Source organism: Hyperolius riggenbachi, chromosome 4 (genome assembly GCF_040937935.1).
Source record: "Hyperolius riggenbachi isolate aHypRig1 chromosome 4, aHypRig1.pri, whole genome shotgun sequence".
In the NCBI taxonomy this organism is placed as follows: Eukaryota; Metazoa; Chordata; class Amphibia; order Anura; family Hyperoliidae; genus Hyperolius; species Hyperolius riggenbachi.
Window position 1 is genome coordinate 45,137,808 of NC_090649.1, and position 18,257 is coordinate 45,156,064.

The following is an 18,257-nucleotide window of genomic DNA, read 5'->3' on the forward strand; positions in this document are numbered from 1 at the left end:
AAGTACTGGAAGAAACATACCATTGTGATTTATCTGTGCCTTTGACCTTTTTGCTCGTTCTTGACCTTGCTCTTGCCTTATCCTCTTGTACTTTTGCCAATCTGATCTCCTGTTGCCGACCTTGCTGTACCTCTCGTTTTCGCCTCTGATCTGTGATACTGTACCTTGATATTCCGATCTCCTGTTGCCGAACCCCGGCTCGTTATTAGACTCCGTCCTAGCCTCCTGATTCTGTACCTTGCTGTATTGATACTCTGTTGCCGAATTTTGCTTGTTTCACTATCCTCCTCCAGCGGGCCCTTGCCGCTGGACGGAAGTTTGCCGCTAGCAGTGTGTCTCGCCACTGCGTAGTGCCTATTACTGTTGCACCAATCACTATACACCTTGAGTGGGCAGGGGTTAGTTTATATATCGGATTGTCGGTGAGACTGCAGCTCACCCATAATCAGATATACGTCTGTGTGCCGGTGATACTGCAGATTACCGGTAATCAGACACTCTCTGCGTCCACCTATCGTCACAGATCGTGACAGTACAGCGGACCAAAAAATGGATGCTCTGGTCCAGCAGGTTAACACTTTGACGACAGTCGTCGCTCAATTAAACCAGACCGTTAAAGATCAGCAGGTCCAGCTTAACCGACTAGCTGAGGTTGTGCAAAACCTGCAAGCACCAGTTAATCCCGCTCCTGTATTACCGGTTGAACCCAAAATGCCGTTACCCAAATTGTTTTCAGGAGAACGCTCCGATTTCCGTAATTTCCGGGATCGGTGTCAATCATATTTTCAAATGCGTCCCATTTCCTCTGGTTCTGAGTTGCAAAGGGTCACGCTCATAAAAACCCTTTTACAAGGAGACTCACAGACATGGGCCTATAGCCTACCCTTGGGTCATGAGGCTCTTACCTCTGTAGAAAATTTTTTCGAAGCCATGGCGGTCGTGTATGACGATCCAGATACTTCCGCCACAGCTGAGAGGAAACTAAAAAGACTCAAACAGGGTCAGAATTCAGTGGAAACCTATGCTGCGGAATTCCGCAAATGGTCATTTTCTACCAGGTGGGAGGCGCAGTCTCTTTTGGATCGCTTCCTAACGGGGTTGTCTGATTCTGTGTCGGAATTAATGCTAAGTCATCCTGAACCTAGAACTTTAGATGAGGCCATAAGTCTTGCCATCAAAATAGACCGCAGAGTACGTTTTCACAGGTCTACCAGGCAGCGACCCTTCATGCGCTCACAACCTTCCACAAGTGTTACCACTTCCTCTTCTACTGAGGAGCCCATGCAGCTGGGTCACTCTAAATTATCCGAGACAGAGAAATTGAGAAGGAGAAAAGAGGGTCTGTGCTTATATTGTGGGGACAAGGGTCATATTGCCTCTGTTTGTTCCAAGAAGCCGGAAAACTTCTCCGCCTAGGGTTAGTCGGGGGTACTACCCTGGGCGAGAATTCCGTACCTCCAAAAGATAAAATCTTATTTCCCATTTCCATTTCTTGGGACAAACAAGACATTGCACTGCAGGCTTTTATTGATACGGGCGCTGCAGCCAATTTTATGGATTATAATTTAGCACTTAAATTAGGCATACCGGTGGTTCCACTTGAGAAACGTATCATAGTCACTGCAATCGACGATTCCCCATTACAAGATAGTCAACCTGTCTCTATCACTCCTGAATTAATCTGCACCGTTGGGGTTTTACATTGTGAAAAATTACGATTTTACCTTATCAGAATGCCTTCTTGCTCGATTATATTGGGCCTTCCCTGGTTACGGTTACATTCTCCACAGATTGATTGGTCTTCTGGTCAGTTGCTGTCTTGGTCAACCTACTGTCAGAAGCACTGCATATCAAAATGCCCTCTTCGTTCCACTCAATTAACCCCTCAAGGTTTACCTCAGCCTTATAGCTCCTTCGCTGATGTGTTTTGTCCACGATCGGCCGATTCACTACCACCTCATAGGCCTTATGACTGTCCAATCGAGCTTAGACCAGGAACCATGCCCCCTAGAGGTCATCTTTATAATCTCACGGGACCCGAAAAGGTGGCCATGAGGGAGTACATTCAGGAAAACTTAGATAAGGGGTTCATTAGACCCTCTAGATCACCCGCGGGGGCAGGATTTTTCTTCGTAAAGAAAAAAGATGGGGGGCTGCGTCCCTGCATCGACTATCGAGCTCTTAATGCCATAACGATAAAGAACCGATACCCACTCCCCCTGATTGATGATCTTTTTTCTCAGGTCACAGGTGCCCAGATCTTTACTAAACTAGATCTCAGGGGAGCTTACAATCTGGTCAGAATTAGACAGGGTGACGAATGGAAGACGGCATTTAATACTCAGGATGGGCATTACGAGTACCTAGTCATGCCCTTTGGTCTGTGTAATGCCCCCGCTGTTTTCCAAGAATTAGTTAATGACATTTTTAGGGAGGTGGTAGGGAAATTTGTGGTCGTTTATTTGGACGACATTCTGATTTTTTCTCGCAATATCAGGGAACATAGATCTCAGGTCCAGTATGTATTACAAAAGTTACGGGAGAATTCATTATATGCCAAGTTGGAGAAATGTTTGTTTGAAGTCAATGAAGTCCCATTTCTTGGCTATATCATTTCCAGATCTGGGTTAGCTATGGATAGCAGTAAAGTTGCGGCAGTTTTAGACTGGCCGCAACCAGTTGATCTAAAGGCCTTACAACGTTTTCTGGGGTTTGCTAACTATTACAGGAAATTTATAAAGGGGTACTCCGCTCTGGTAGCTCCCCTCACTGACATGACTAAGAAAGGGGCTAATGTTAGCAGTTGGTCTCCCGAAGCCATTTCTGCTTTTACGAGTCTTAAAACTGCCTTTTGTTCGGCCCCCATTTTGCACCATGTCGATTCGTCCAGGCCATTCATAGTGGAGGTAGACGCATCAGAGATCGGGGTTGGGGCAGTCTTGTCACAGTACTCCGGATCACAAGGGAGACTTCACCCTTGCTCGTTTTTTTCGAAAAAAATTTCTGAGGCAGAGAGGAATTACGATATCGGGAACAGGGAGCTATTAGCCATGAAGTTGGCTTTTGAGGAGTGGCGACACTGGCTGGAGGGGGCGGAACATGTGATTACGGTCTATACGGATCATAAGAACCTGGAATATCTGAAGGGGGCTAAGAGGTTAAATCCCAGGCAGGCACGGTGGTCTTTATTCTTTTCTAGGTTTGATTTCATCATCACGTTTAAACCTGGAAGCAAAAATATCAAGGCTGATGCTCTTTCACGATGTTTTGACATTGAATCAGTACTGCCCTCCGAACCAGATCCAATTTTATCTGAGAAAATTGTCATAGCCAGTATAGACTCTATGAGGGATATTGCCTCTGTCCTGCTTCCCTACCAACAGGATATTCCAGTAGGGAAACCGTCTGACCTCATGTTTGTACCGTTACAGTTCAGATTACAAATACTTCAATTCTTTCATGCTCATAAGCTAGCTGGTCACCCTGGAGTGGCTCGAACTAGAGAATTACTGTCCAGGAGCGTCTGGTGGCCTTCGTGGAGGAGTGATGTTGAGGATTTTGTTGTGTCTTGTTCAGTGTGCTCACGGAGTAAACCCTCACGTGTATCTCCGATGGGTACCCTCCAGCCGCTGCCTATACCCTCCGAGCCCTGGACTCATGTATCCATGGATTTTGTGGGGGAATTACCACCCTCGGACGGTAATACGGTGATTTGGGTCATTGTGGACCGATTCTCTAAGATGGCTCATTTTGTACCTTTGAAGAAACTTCCTTCCGCTAAAGAACTTGCAGATCTTTTCGTAATCCACATTCTTCGTCTTCACGGGGTTCCTGAGAACATAGTATCTGACAGGGGGGTACAGTTCATTTCAGAATTCTGGAGAGAATTTTGCAAGGCATTAGGGATCACCCTCTCCTTTTCATCTGGGTTTCATCCCCAAACTAATGGGCAAACGAAGAGAATGAATCAGTCCTTGGAACAATACCTCCGATGTTATGTGGCAGACAATCAAACAGAGTGGGTTCAGTACTTACCATATTCTGAATTTGCCCATAATAATCTTCGGAGTTCTTCCTCTGGGTTTTCACCTTTTCAAATTGTCAATGGAAGGTCACCAAGGTTTTCATCACTCCCTGTCAGGTCCTCACCTTTTCCTGCCCTAGAGGTCTGGCAAGAGACGCTAAGAACTCTTTGGAGGGAGGTTAATAATAATTTAAGGAAAACAGTCTCGGCCCAGAAACAACAGGCTGACCGAAGGCGTTCTCCTGAGTGGGAGTTCTCTCCCGGAGATCTTGTCTGGATCTCCACTCGGCATATCGCCTTACGACAGCCATCAGCTAAACTTGGACCTAAATTTATAGGTCCATATCCTGTAGCCAAAAGGATCAATAGGGTATCTTATCAAGTGACATTACCTCAGTCAATGCGGGGAGTAAGAACATTTCATGTGTCATTGCTGAAACCCGCAGTACAGGTGGACTCTGGTCCCCCTCCTGTGCTTGTTGACGGTGAACCTGAGTATGAGGTTGAGAGAATTCTGGATTCCCGGTTTGTTCAGAATTCTCTTCAGTATCTGGTTCATTGGAAGGGTTATGGTCCGGAGGAGAGATCCTGGGTACCAGCACATCAATTTCATGCACAGGAACTCATACGGGAATTTCATGATACAAACCCTGATAGACCCTCATTGGCGCGTTCGGAGACCACGCCTCAGGGGAGGGGTAATGTCAGGCATGGACTCACCCCCACCGCCAGCGGTAGTGCGAACGCCGCGCTCGCGGCTGACGTCATCGGGACCCCGAACTTCCGGTCTGTCCCGGCGGCATCCTCCTCCGCTCAGCGTACCACCAGGAGCATGTCTCAGCAGGGCAGGGCAACGCGCGCACGCACGGAGCGTCACGCCCTTTATGCCCTGAGGAGGAAAATCACATGAGCAGGCTGCCGGGACAGTTGCCGCCTCCTTCCTGACATCATCGGGGGGGTGGAGTTTGCTGAAGTGACAGTCTGCATTTAAGCAGCAGACTGTCAGTATTCTGTGTCCGCTGTAGCGATCACACCTGTGTTAGCTCTCGGATCCACAGTATACTTATATATTGGTACTGCCAATATATAAGTACTGGAAGAAACATACCATTGTGATTTATCTGTGCCTTTGACCTTTTTGCTCGTTCTTGACCTTGCTCTTGCCTTATCCTCTTGTACTTTTGCCAATCTGATCTCCTGTTGCCGACCTTGCTGTACCTCTCGTTTTCGCCTCTGATCTGTGATACTGTACCTTGATATTCCGATCTCCTGTTGCCGAACCCCGGCTCGTTATTAGACTCCGTCCTAGCCTCCTGATTCTGTACCTTGCTGTATTGATACTCTGTTGCCGAATTTTGCTTGTTTCACTATCCTCCTCCAGCGGGCCCTTGCCGCTGGACGGAAGTTTGCCGCTAGCAGTGTGTCTCGCCACTGCGTAGTGCCTATTACTGTTGCACCAATCACTATACACCTTGAGTGGGCAGGGGTTAGTTTATATATCGGATTGTCGGTGAGACTGCAGCTCACCCATAATCAGATATACGTCTGTGTGCCGGTGATACTGCAGATTACCGGTAATCAGACACTCTCTGCGTCCACCTATCGTCACAGATCGTGACACTAGTCTTATAAGTTCTCCAGAGCCTGTTGTGGGGACAAATTCTCACAGTCTGATGCTGCCACCAACATACGTCAAGCAGGAACTGTTCTTTAAGCAATGATGTGCAATATCGGGCTTAAGTTAAAGATAACATTTTGACTGGGGTTGAAAAAGCTCTGTTGTGGCTTTATTAAACTATTGAAACCTGATCAAGGTGACTTTGGATTCTGCCCTATGCCTTGTAACAAACTCTAGTCCATGTGTTAATCCAGTTTTACTTTCCAGTGGCTTTCTTCATAGTTCTCTCTTAGAAAACTGCAGCTGGTGGAAAACACTTCTTGCAGGTTTTGGCAACTTTTGCAGTTGGATTTGTGTATCTTCTTTGTTAGCGCTTTAACCTCACAATGCCATTCTTGGGTATAGCTGCAGACAAGAGTCCTCACAATGAGTCCCTCTACTGATGGCATGTTGTATTGAAGAAACAGATTGGCAGAAAATCAAAACTTGCAGCAGTGTTTGCAGTAATCTCAAAAGCATAATGAATGCCATACCGGTGATTGTAAGCATTCACATCTCCACAAGTACATTTCCAGGAAGCTCAATGTTTCTTGTGAACTGTTTCAAAAAGCTGAAAGATCACACATTGATATTAGTTTGGAGATATGACTGATAAAAACACTCCTTGTAGGATTTCTTAGAGGCGTAAGATGCCAGAAGTATACCAAGAGTTTTGTGCAGGTTAGCGCGCAGAAGGCATTGTTTGACATTCAGTGACGTCAAGAAAGTTAAGCAGGAGTGGGGTTCGAACCCACGCGGATACATATCCATTGGATCTTAAGTCCAACGCCTTAACCACTCGGCCATCCTGGTTGTTGATGTTACAGTCTGCACTTGAATTTGGAGCTTAAGGGTATGATCGCTCTGCCTTTGGATGCTTGGACACTGGACAGTATGGACCTCCTGTATCCTTGATGAATCTTTCTGTGAAACTCTGGTTAACTGCTTGATATCATAAGACAGTCCTCCGGAAGAAACAACATCCCATGAAAATCTCTGGCTTGCTGAAAAGCCTTTTTATTGGGTGAAGAGGGCTTAGCATATGTTGGCCCATTGGGGCACACTAACTCCACCACCCATACAGAGCAAAGTAGCAGGTGACCCTCAAATTGTTCATTGTTTTTAAATATTTTTTTTTCTGTTGTTTGGGGCTCTGATTTGTCAAGTATGTTTTATGGGAAAACAAGTTTTTTCTCAATTTTCAAATTTCTAGCACACCGCACAAGAATTTCTTCTAGGACTTAACTGGAGCTTGCAGCATGCACTCCTTCCTCTAGTCTTATAAGTTCTCCAGAGCCTGTTGTGGGGACAAATTCTCACAGTCTGATGCTGCCACCAACATACGTCAAGGAGGAACTGTTCTTTAAGCAATGATGTGCAATATCGGGCTTAAGTTAAAGATAACATTTTGACTGGGGTTGAAAAAGCTCTGTTGTGGCTTTATTAAACTATTGAAACCTGATCAAGGTGACTTTGGATTCTGCCCTATGCCTTGTAACAAACTCTAGTCCATGTGTTAATCCAGTTTTACTTTCCAGTGGCTTTCTTAATAGTTCTCTCTTAGAAAACTGCAGCTGGTGGAAAACACTTCTTGCAGGTTTTGGCAACTTTTGCAGTTGGATTTGTGTATCTTCTTTGTTAGCGCTTTAACCTCACAATGCCATTCTTGGGTATAGCTGCAGACAAGAGTCCTCACAATGAGTCCCTCTACTGATGGCATGTGGTATTGAAGAAACAGATTGGCAGAAAATCAAAACTTGCAGCAGTGTTTGCAGTAATCTCAAAAGCATAATGAATGCCATACCGGTGATTGTAAGCATTCACATCTCCACAAGTACATTTCCAGGAAGCTCAATGTTTCTTGTGAACTGTTTCAAAAAGCTGAAAGATCACACATTGATATTAGTTTGGAGATATGACTGATAAAAACACTCCTTGTAGGATTTCTTAGAGGCGTAAGATGCCAGAAGTATACCAAGAGTTTTGTGCAGGATAGCGCGCAGAAGGCATTGTTTGACATTCAGTGACGTCAAGAAAGTTTACCAGGAGTGGGGTTCGAACCCACGCGGATATATATCCATTGGATCTTAAGTCCAACGCCTTAACCACTCGGCCATCCTGGTTGCTGATGTGACCGTCTGCACTTGAATTGGGAGCTTAAGGGTATGATCGCTCTGCCTTTGGATGCTTGGACACTGGACAGTATGGACCTCCTGTATCCTTGATGAATCTTTCTGTGAAACTCTGGTTAACTGCTTGATATCATAAGACAGTCCTCCGGAAGAAACAACATCCCATGAAAATCTCTGGCTTGCTGAAAAGCCTCTTCATTGGGTGAAGAGGGCTTAACATATGTTGGCCCATTGGGGCACACTAACTCCACCACCCATACAGAGCAAAGTAGCAGGTGACCCTCAAATTGTTCATCGTTTTTAAATATTTTTTTTCTGTTGTTTGGGGCTCTGATTTGTCAAGTATGTTTTATGGGAAAACAAGTTTTTTCTCAATTTTCAAATTTCTAGCACACCGCACAAGAATTTCTTCTAGGACTTAACTGGAGCTTGCAGCTAGTGTTGGGCGAACACCTGGATGTTCGGGTTCGGGCCGAACAGGCCGAACATGGGCCAGATGTTCGGCATGTTCGGCCCGAACGCCGAACTCAATGGAAGTCAATGGGACCCCCGAACATGGGGGCCCTATGGGGTCGCAGGCATAAGGGGGGAGCATGCCCCGGTCGCGGGGGGGGTCAGAAATTCCCCCCACCCCCTCCGCTAGTGCTCCCCCCTCTGCCCGCTTCCCCATAAAAAAAGTTATAGTACCTGGTGCCTGGTGGCTGGCAGTGGAGTGAGGAGGAGGAGGAGGAGTCCGAGTAGCAGAGTGGCGTTGAGGCCGGGCAGCGGGCGGTTCAGCGCTAGTACCCTTGTGGTACTTCCGCCCTTTCTCTGACCTCACGTCCTCTGCATACGAGGGTACGCATCACGCGTACCCTCGTATGCGTCATCACGCAGAGGACGTGAGGTCAGAGAAAGGGCGGAAGTACCACAAGGTACTAGCGCTGAACCGCCCGAACCGCCCGCTGCCCGGCCTCAACGCCACTCTGCTACTCGGACTCCTCCTCCTCCTCCTCACTCCACTGCCAGCCACCAGGCACCAGGTACTATAACTTTTTTTATGGGGAAGCGGGCAGAGGGGGGAGCGCTAGCGGAGGGGGTGGGGGGAATTTCCGACCCCCCCCCGCGACCGGGGCATGCTCCCCCCTTATGCCTGCGACCCCATAGGGGGGCAGTATTCGGCCGAACAGGGCCCTGTTCGGCCGAACAGGGGCCCTGTTCGGCCATGTTCGGCCATGCATTCAACAGTTCGGGCGAACCCCGAACAGTTTGGCCGAACACCACCAGGTGTTCGGCCGAACTCGAACATCACCCGAACAGGGTGATGTTCTGCAGAACCCGAACAGTGGCGAACACTGTTCGCCCAACACTACTTGCAGCATGCACTCCTTCCTCTAGTCTTATAAGTTCTCCAGAGCCTGTTGTGGGGACAAATTCTCACAGTCTGATGCTGCCACCAACATACGTCAAGGAGGAACTGTTCTTTAGGCAATGATGTGCAATATCAGGCTTAAGTTAAAGATAACATTTTGACTGGGGTTGAAAAAGCTCTGTTGTGGCTTTATTAAACTATTGAAACCTGATCAAGGTGACTTTGGATTCTGCCCTATGCCTTGTAACAAACTCTAGTCCATGTGTTAATCCAGTTTTACTTTCCAGTGGCTTTCTTCATAGTTTTCTCTTAGAAAACTGCAGCTGGTGGAAAACACTTCTTGCAGGTTTTGGCAACTTTTGCAGTTGGATTTGTGTATCTTCTTTGTTAGCGCTTTAACCTCACAATGCCATTCTTGGGTATAGCTGCAGACAAGAGTCCTCACAATGAGTCCCTCTACTGATGGCATGTGGTATTGAAGAAACAGATTGGCAGAAAATCAAAACTTGCAGCAGTGTTTGCAGTAATCTCAAAAGCATAATGAATGCCATACCGGTGATTGCAAGCATTTACATCTCCACAAGTACATTTCCAGGAAGCTCAATGTTTCTTGTGAACTGTTTAAAAAAGCTGAAAGATCACACATTGATATTAGTTTGGAGATATGACTGATAAAAACACTCCTTGTAGGATTTCTTAGAGGCGTAAGATGCCAGAAGTATACCAAGAGTTTTGTGCAGGATAGCGCGCAGAAGGCATTGTTTGCCATTCAGTGACGTCAAGAAAGTTTACCAGGAGTGGGGTTCGAACCCACGCGGATATATATCCATTGGATCTTAAGTCCAACGCCTTAACCACTCGGCCATCCTGGTTGCAGATGTGACACTCTGCACTTGAATTGGGAGCTTAAGGGTATGATCGCTCTGCCTTTGGATGCTTGGACACTGGACAGTATGGACCTCCTGTATCCTTGATGAATCTTTCTGTGAAACTCTGGTTAACTGCTTGATATCATAAGACAGTCCTCCGGAAGAAACAACATCCCATGAAAATCTCTGGCTTGCTGAAAAGCCTTTTTATTGGGTGAAGAGGGCTTAGCATACGTTGGCCCATTGGGGCACACTAACTCCACCACCCATACAGAGCAAAGTAGCAGGTGACCCTCAAATTGTTCATTGTTTTTAAATATTTTTTTTTCTGTTGTTTGGGGCTCTGATTTGTCAAGTATGTTTTATGGGAAAACAAGTTTTTTCTCAATTTTCAAATTTCTAGCACACCGCACAAGAATTTCTTCTAGGACTTAACTGGAGCTTGCAGCATGCACTCCTTCCTCTAGTCTTATAAGTTCTCCAGAGCCTGTTGTGGGGACAAATTCTCACAGTCTGATGCTGCCACCAACATACGTCAAGGAGGAACTGTTCTTTAAGCAATGATGTGCAATATCAGGCTTAAGTTAAAGATAACATTTTGACTGGGGTTGAAAAAGCTCTGTTGTGGCTTTATTAAACTATTGAAACCTGATCAAGGTGACTTTGGATTCTGCCCTATGCCTTGTAACAAACTCTAGTCCATGTGTTAATCCAGTTTTACTTTCCAGTGGCTTTCTTCATAGTTCTCTCTTAGAAAACTGCAGCTGGTGGAAAACACTTCTTGCAGGTTTTGGCAACTTTTGCAGTTGGATTTGTGTATCTTCTTTGTTAGCGCTTTAACCTCACAATGCCATTCTTGGGTATAGCTGCAGACAAGAGTCCTCACAATGAGTCCCTCTACTGATGGCATGTGGTATTGAAGAAACAGATTGGCAGAAAATCAAAACTTGCAGCAGTGTTTGCAGTAATCTCAAAAGCATAATGAATGCCATACCGGTGATTGTAAGCATTCACATCTCCACAAGTACATTTCCAGGAAGCTCAATGTTTCTTGTGAACTGTTTCAAAAAGCTGAAAGATCACACATTGATATTAGTTTGGAGATATGACTGATAAAAACACTCCTTGTAGGATTTCTTAGAGGCGTAAGATGCCAGAAGTATACCAAGAGTTTTGTGCAGGATAGCGCGCAGAAGGCATTGTTTGACATTCAGTGACGTCAAGAAAGTTCACCAGGAGTGGGGTTCGAACCCACGCGGATATATATCCATTAGATCTTAAGTCCAACTCCTTAACCACTCGGCCATCCTGGTTGTTGATGTTACAGTCTGCACTTGAATTTGGAGCTTAAGGGTATGATCGCTCTGCCTTTGGATGCTTGGACACTGGACAGTATGGACCTCCTGTATCCTTGATGAATCTTTCTGTGAAACTCTGGTTAACTGCTTGATATCATAAGACAGTCCTCCGGAAGAAACAACATCCCATGAAAATCTCTGGCTTGCTGAAAAGCCTCTTCATTGGGTGAAGAGGGCTTAACATATGTTGGCCCATTGGGGCACACTAACTCCACCACCCATACAGAGCAAAGTAGCAGGTGACCCTCAAATTGTTCATCGTTTTTAAATATTTTTTTTCTGTTGTTTGGGGCTCTGATTTGTCAAGTATGTTTTATGGGAAAACAAGTTTTTTCTCAATTTTCAAATTTCTAGCACACCGCACAAGAATTTCTTCTAGGACTTAACTGGAGCTTGCAGCTAGTGTTGGGCGAACACCTGGATGTTCGGGTTCGGGCCGAACAGGCCGAACATGGGCCAGATGTTCGGCATGTTCGGCCCGAACGCCGAACTCAATGGAAGTCAATGGGACCCCCGAACATGGGGGCCCTATGGGGTCGCAGGCATAAGGGGGGAGCATGCCCCGGTCGCGGGGGGGGTCAGAAATTCCCCCCACCCCCTCCGCTAGCGCTCCCCCCTCTGCCCGCTTCCCCATAAAAAAAGTTATAGTACCTGGTGCCTGGTGGCTGGCAGTGGAGTGAGGAGGAGGAGGAGGAGTCCGAGTAGCAGAGTGGCGTTGAGGCCGGGCAGCGGGCGGTTCAGCGCTAGTACCCTTGTGGTACTTCCGCCCTTTCTCTGACCTCACGTCCTCTGCATACGAGGGTACGCATCACGCGTACCCTCGTATGCGTCATCACGCAGAGGACGTGAGGTCAGAGAAAGGGCGGAAGTACCACAAGGTACTAGCGCTGAACCGCCCGAACCGCCCGCTGCCCGGCCTCAACGCCACTCTGCTACTCGGACTCCTCCTCCTCCTCCTCACTCCACTGCCAGCCACCAGGCACCAGGTACTATAACTTTTTTTATGGGGAAGCGGGCAGAGGGGGGAGCGCTAGCGGAGGGGGTGGGGGGAATTTCCGACCCCCCCCGCGACCGGGGCATGCTCCCCCCTTATGCCTGCGACCCCATAGGGGGGCAGTATTCGGCCGAACAGGGCCCTGTTCGGCCGAACAGGGGCCCTGTTCGGCCATGTTCGGCCATGCATTCAACAGTTCGGGCAAACCCCGAACAGTTTGGCCGAACACCACCAGGTGTTCGGCCGAACTCGAACATCACCCGAACAGGGTGATGTTCTGCAGAACCCGAACAGTGGCGAACACTGTTCGCCCAACACTACTTGCAGCATGCACTCCTTCCTCTAGTCTTATAAGTTCTCCAGAGCCTGTTGTGGGGACAAATTCTCACAGTCTGATGCTGCCACCAACATACGTCAAGGAGGAACTGTTCTTTAGGCAATGATGTGCAATATCAGGCTTAAGTTAAAGATAACATTTTGACTGGGGTTGAAAAAGCTCTGTTGTGGCTTTATTAAACTATTGAAACCTGATCAAGGTGACTTTGGATTCTGCCCTATGCCTTGTAACAAACTCTAGTCCATGTGTTAATCCAGTTTTACTTTCCAGTGGCTTTCTTCATAGTTTTCTCTTAGAAAACTGCAGCTGGTGGAAAACACTTCTTGCAGGTTTTGGCAACTTTTGCAGTTGGATTTGTGTATCTTCTTTGTTAGCGCTTTAACCTCACAATGCCATTCTTGGGTATAGCTGCAGACAAGAGTCCTCACAATGAGTCCCTCTACTGATGGCATGTGGTATTGAAGAAACAGATTGGCAGAAAATCAAAACTTGCAGCAGTGTTTGCAGTAATCTCAAAAGCATAATGAATGCCATACCGGTGATTGCAAGCATTTACATCTCCACAAGTACATTTCCAGGAAGCTCAATGTTTCTTGTGAACTGTTTAAAAAAGCTGAAAGATCACACATTGATATTAGTTTGGAGATATGACTGATAAAAACACTCCTTGTAGGATTTCTTAGAGGCGTAAGATGCCAGAAGTATACCAAGAGTTTTGTGCAGGATAGCGCGCAGAAGGCATTGTTTGACATTCAGTGACGTCAAGAAAGTTTACCAGGAGTGGGGTTCGAACTCACGCGGATATATATCCATTGGATCTTAAGTCCAACGCCTTAACCACTCGGCCATCCTGGTTGTTGATGTTACAGTCTGCACTTGAATTTGGAGCTTAAGGGTATGATCGCTCTGCCTTTGGATGCTTGGACACTGGACAGTATGGACCTCCTGTATCCTTGATGAATCTTTCTGTGAAACTCTGGTTAACTGCTTGATATCATAAGACAGTCCTCCGGAAGAAACAACATCCCATGAAAATCTCTTGCTTGCTGAAAAGCCTTTTTATTGGGTGAAGAGGGCTTAGCATATGTTGGCCCATTGGGGCACACTAACTCCACCACCCATACAGAGCAAAGTAGCAGGTGACCCTCAAATTGTTCATTGTTTTTAAATATTTTTTTTCTGTTGTTTGGGGCTCTGATTTGTCAAGTATGTTTTATGGGAAAACAAGTTTTTTCTCAATTTTCAAATTTCTAGCACACCGCACAAGAATTTCTTCTAGGACTTAACTGGAGCTTGCAGCATGCACTCCTTCATCTAGTCTTATAAGTTCTCCAGAGCCTGTTGTGGGGACAAATTCACACAGTCTGATGCTGCCACCAACATACGTCAAGGAGGAACTGTTCTTTAAGCAATGATGTGCAATATCGGGCTTAAGTTAAAGATAACATTTTGACTGGGGTTGAAAAAGCTCTGTTGTGGCTTTATTAAACTATTGAAACCTGATCAAGGTGACTTTGGATTCTGCCCTATGCCTTGTAACAAACTCTAGTCCATGTGTTAATCCAGTTTTACTTTCCAGTGGCTTTCTTCATAGTTCTCTCTTAGAAAACTGCAGCTGGTGGAAAACACTTCTTGCAGGTTTTGGCAACTTTTGCAGTTGGATTTGTGTATCTTCTTTGTTAGCGCTTTAACCTCACAATGCCATTCTTGGGTATAGCTGCAGACAAGAGTCCTCACAATGAGTCCCTCTACTGATGGCATGTGGTATTGAAGAAACAGATTGGCAGAAAATCAAAACTTGCAGCAGTGTTTGCAGTAATCTCAAAAGCATAATGAACGCCATACCGGTGATTGTAAGCATTCACATCTCCACAAGTACATTTCCAGGAAGCTCAATGTTTCTTGTGAACTGTTTCAAAAAGCTGAAAGATCACACATTGATATTAGTTTGGAGATATGACTGATAAAAACACTCCTTGTAGGATTTCTTAGAGGCGTAAGATGCCAGAAGTATACCAAGAGTTTTGTGCAGGATAGCGCGCAGAAGGCATTGTTTGACATTCAGTGACGTCAAGAAAGTTTACCAGGAGTGGGGTTCGAACCCACGCAGATATATATCCATTGGATCTTAAGTCCAACTCCTTAACCACTCGGCCAACCTGGTTGTTGATGTTACAGTCTGCACTTGAATTTGGAGCTTAAGGGTATGATCGCTCTGCCTTTGGATGCTTGGACACTGGACAGTATGGACCTCCTGTATCCTTGATGAATCTTTCTGTGAAACTCTGGTTAACTGCTTGATATCATAAGACAGTCCTCCGGAAGAAACAACATCCCATGAAAATCTCTGGCTTGCTGAAAAGCCTTTTCATTGGGTGAAGAGGGCTTAACATATGTTGGCCCATTGGGGCACACTAACTCCACCACCCATACAGAGCAAAGTAGCAGGTGACCCTCAAATTGTTCATTGTTTTTAAATATTTTTTTTTCTGTTGTTTGGGGCTCTGATTTGTCAAGTATGTTTTATGGGAAAACAAGTTTTTTCTCAATTTTCAAATTTCTAGCACACCGCACAAGAATTTCTTCTAGGACTTAACTGGAGCTTGCAGCATGCACTCCTTCCTCTAGTCTTATAAGTTCTCCAGAGCCTGTTGTGGGGACAAATTCTCACAGTCTGATGCTGCCACCAACATACGTCAAGGAGGAACTGTTCTTTAAGCAATGATGTGCAATATCGGGCTTAAGTTAAAGATAACATTTTGACTGGGGTTGAAAAAGCTCTGTTGTGGCTTTATTAAACTATTGAAACCTGATCAAGGTGACTTTGGATTCTGCCCTATGCCTTGTAACAAACTCTAGTCCATGTGTTAATCCAGTTTTACTTTCCAGTGGCTTTCTTCATAGTTCTCTCTTAGAAAACTGCAGCTGGTGGAAAACACTTCTTGCAGGTTTTGGCAACTTTTGCAGTTGGATTTGTGTATCTTCTTTGTTAGCGCTTTAACCTCACAATGCCATTCTTGGGTATAGCTGCAGACAAGAGTCCTCACAATGAGTCCCTCTACTGATGGCATGTGGTATTGAAGAAACAGATTGGCAGAAAATCAAAACTTGCAGCAGTGTTTGCAGTAATCTCAAAAGCATAATGAATGCCATACCGGTGATTGCAAGCATTCACATCTCCACAAGTACATTTCCAGGAAGCTCAATGTTTCTTGTGAACTGTTTCAAAAAGCTGAAAGATCACACATTGATATTAGTTTGGAGATATGACTGATAAAAACACTCCTTGTAGGATTTCTTAGAGGCGTAAGATGCCAGAAGTATACCAAGAGTTTTGTGCAGGATAGCGCGCAGAAGGCATTGTTTGACATTCAGTGACGTCAAGAAAGTTTACCAGGAGTGGGGTTCGAACCCACGCGGATATATATCCATTGGATCTTAAGTCCAACGCCTTAACCACTCGGCCATCCTGGTTGTTGATGTTACAGTCTGCACTTGAATTTGGAGCTTAAGGGTATGATCGCTCTGCCTTTGGATGCTTGGACACTGGACAGTATGGACCTCCTGTATCCTTGATGAATCTTTCTGTGAAACTCTGGTTAACTGCTTGATATCATAAGACAGTCCTCCGGAAGAAACAACATCCCATGAAAATCTCTGGCTTGCTGAAAAGCCTTTTTATTGGGTGAAGAGGGCTTAGCATATGTTGGCCCATTGGGGCACACTAACTCCACCACCCATACAGAGCAAAGTAGCAGGTGACCCTCAAATTGTTCATTGTTTTTAAATATTTTTTTTTCTGTTGTTTGGGGCTCTGATTTGTCAAGTATGTTTTATGGGAAACAAGTTTTTTCTCAATTTTCAAATTTCTAGCACACCGCACAAGAATTTCTTCTAGGACTTACCTGGAGCTTGCAGCATGCACTCCTTCCTCTAGTCTTATAAGTTCTCCAGAGCCTGTTGTGGGGACAAATTCTCACAGTCTGATGCTGCCACCAACATACGTCAAGGAGGAACTGTTCTTTAAGCAATGATGTGCAATATCGGGCTTAAGTTAAAGATAACATTTTGACTGGGGTTGAAAAAGCTCTGTTGTGGCTTTATTAAACTATTGAAACCTGATCAAGGTGACTTTGGATTCTGCCCTATGCCTTGTAACAAACTCTAGTCCATGTGTTAATCCAGTTTTACTTTCCAGTGGCTTTCTTCATAGTTCTCTCTTAGAAAACTGCAGCTGGTGGAAAACACTTCTTGCAGGTTTTGGCAACTTTTGCAGTTGGATTTGTGTATCTTCTTTGTTAGCGCTTTAACCTCACAATGCCATTCTTGGGTATAGCTGCAGACAAGAGTCCTCACAATGAGTCCCTCTACTGATGGCATGTGGTATTGAAGAAACAGATTGGCAGAAAATCAAAACTTGCAGCAGTGTTTGCAGTAATCTCAAAAGCATAATGAATGCCATACCGGTGATTGTAAGCATTCACATCTCCACAAGTACATTTCCAGGAAGCTCAATGTTTCTTGTGAACTGTTTCAAAAAGCTGAAAGATCACACATTGATATTAGTTTGGAGATATGACTGATAAAAACACTCCTTGTAGGATTTCTTAGAGGCGTAAGATGCCAGAAGTATACCAAGAGTTTTGTGCAGGATAGCGCGCAGAAGGCATTGTTTGACATTCAGTGACGTCAAGAAAGTTTACCAGGAGTGGGGTTCGAACCCACGCGGATATATATCCATTGGATCTTAAGTCCAACGCCTTAACCACTCGGCCATCCTGGTTGCAGATGTGACACTCTGCACTTGAATTGGGAGCTTAAGGGTATGATCGCTCTGCCTTTGGATGCTTGGACACTGGACAGTATGGACCTCCTGTATCCTTGATGAATCTTTCTGTGAAACTCTGGTTAACTGCTTGATATCATAAGACAGTCCTCCGGAAGAGACAACATCCCATGAAAATCTCTGGCTTGCTGAAAAGCCTCTTCATTGGGTGAAGAGGGCTTAACATATGTTGGCCCATTGGGGCACACTAACTCCACCACCCATACAGAGCAAAGTAGCAGGTGACCCTCAAATTGTTCATTGTTTTTAAATATGTTTTTTCTGTTGTTTGGGGCTCTGATTTGTCAAGTATGTTTTATGGGAAAACAAGTTTTTTCTCAATTTTCAAATTTCTAGCACACCGCACAAGAATTTCTTCTAGGACTTAACTGGAGCTTGCAGCATGCACTCCTTCCTCTAGTCTTATAAGTTCTCCAGAGCCTGTTGTGGGGACAAATTCTCACAGTCTGATGCTGCCACCAACATACGTCAAGAAAGAACTGTTCTTTAAGCAATGATGTGCAATATCGGGCTTAAGTTAAAGATAACATTTTGACTGGGGTTGAAAAAGCTCTGTTGTGGCTTTATTAAACTATTGAAACCTGATCAAGGTGACTTTGGATTCTGCCCTATGCCTTGTAACAAACTCTAGTCCATGTGTTAATCCAGTTTTACTTTCCAGTGGCTTTCTTCATAGTTCTCTCTTAGAA

At 45.4% G+C, this 18,257-nt stretch overlaps 8 non-coding genes across 8 annotated transcripts; all 8 read right to left on the bottom strand.

Moving 5' to 3' along the window:
* Nucleotides 1-6,411: 6,411 nt before the first annotated feature.
* Nucleotides 6,412-6,494, bottom strand: TRNAL-UAA (transfer RNA leucine (anticodon UAA)). Its single transcript has one exon. It is a non-coding gene; the product is annotated as a tRNA-Leu (tRNA).
* Nucleotides 6,495-7,721: 1,227 nt separating this feature from the next.
* TRNAL-UAA (transfer RNA leucine (anticodon UAA)) lies at nucleotides 7,722-7,804 on the bottom strand. The gene has a single exon. It is a non-coding gene; the product is annotated as a tRNA-Leu (tRNA).
* Nucleotides 7,805-9,953: 2,149 nt separating this feature from the next.
* Nucleotides 9,954-10,036, bottom strand: TRNAL-UAA (transfer RNA leucine (anticodon UAA)). Its single transcript has one exon. It is a non-coding gene; the product is annotated as a tRNA-Leu (tRNA).
* A 1,227-nt stretch (nucleotides 10,037-11,263) lies between these two features.
* Nucleotides 11,264-11,346, bottom strand: TRNAL-UAA (transfer RNA leucine (anticodon UAA)). Its single transcript has one exon. It is a non-coding gene; the product is annotated as a tRNA-Leu (tRNA).
* Nucleotides 11,347-13,494: 2,148 nt separating this feature from the next.
* Nucleotides 13,495-13,577, bottom strand: TRNAL-UAA (transfer RNA leucine (anticodon UAA)). The gene has a single exon. It is a non-coding gene; the product is annotated as a tRNA-Leu (tRNA).
* Nucleotides 13,578-14,803: 1,226 nt separating this feature from the next.
* On the bottom strand, nucleotides 14,804-14,886 carry TRNAL-UAA (transfer RNA leucine (anticodon UAA)). The gene has a single exon. It is a non-coding gene; the product is annotated as a tRNA-Leu (tRNA).
* A 1,227-nt stretch (nucleotides 14,887-16,113) lies between these two features.
* Nucleotides 16,114-16,196, bottom strand: TRNAL-UAA (transfer RNA leucine (anticodon UAA)). Its single transcript has one exon. It is a non-coding gene; the product is annotated as a tRNA-Leu (tRNA).
* A 1,226-nt stretch (nucleotides 16,197-17,422) lies between these two features.
* On the bottom strand, nucleotides 17,423-17,505 carry TRNAL-UAA (transfer RNA leucine (anticodon UAA)). Its single transcript has one exon. It is a non-coding gene; the product is annotated as a tRNA-Leu (tRNA).
* Between the last annotated feature and the right edge of the window lie 752 nt (nucleotides 17,506-18,257).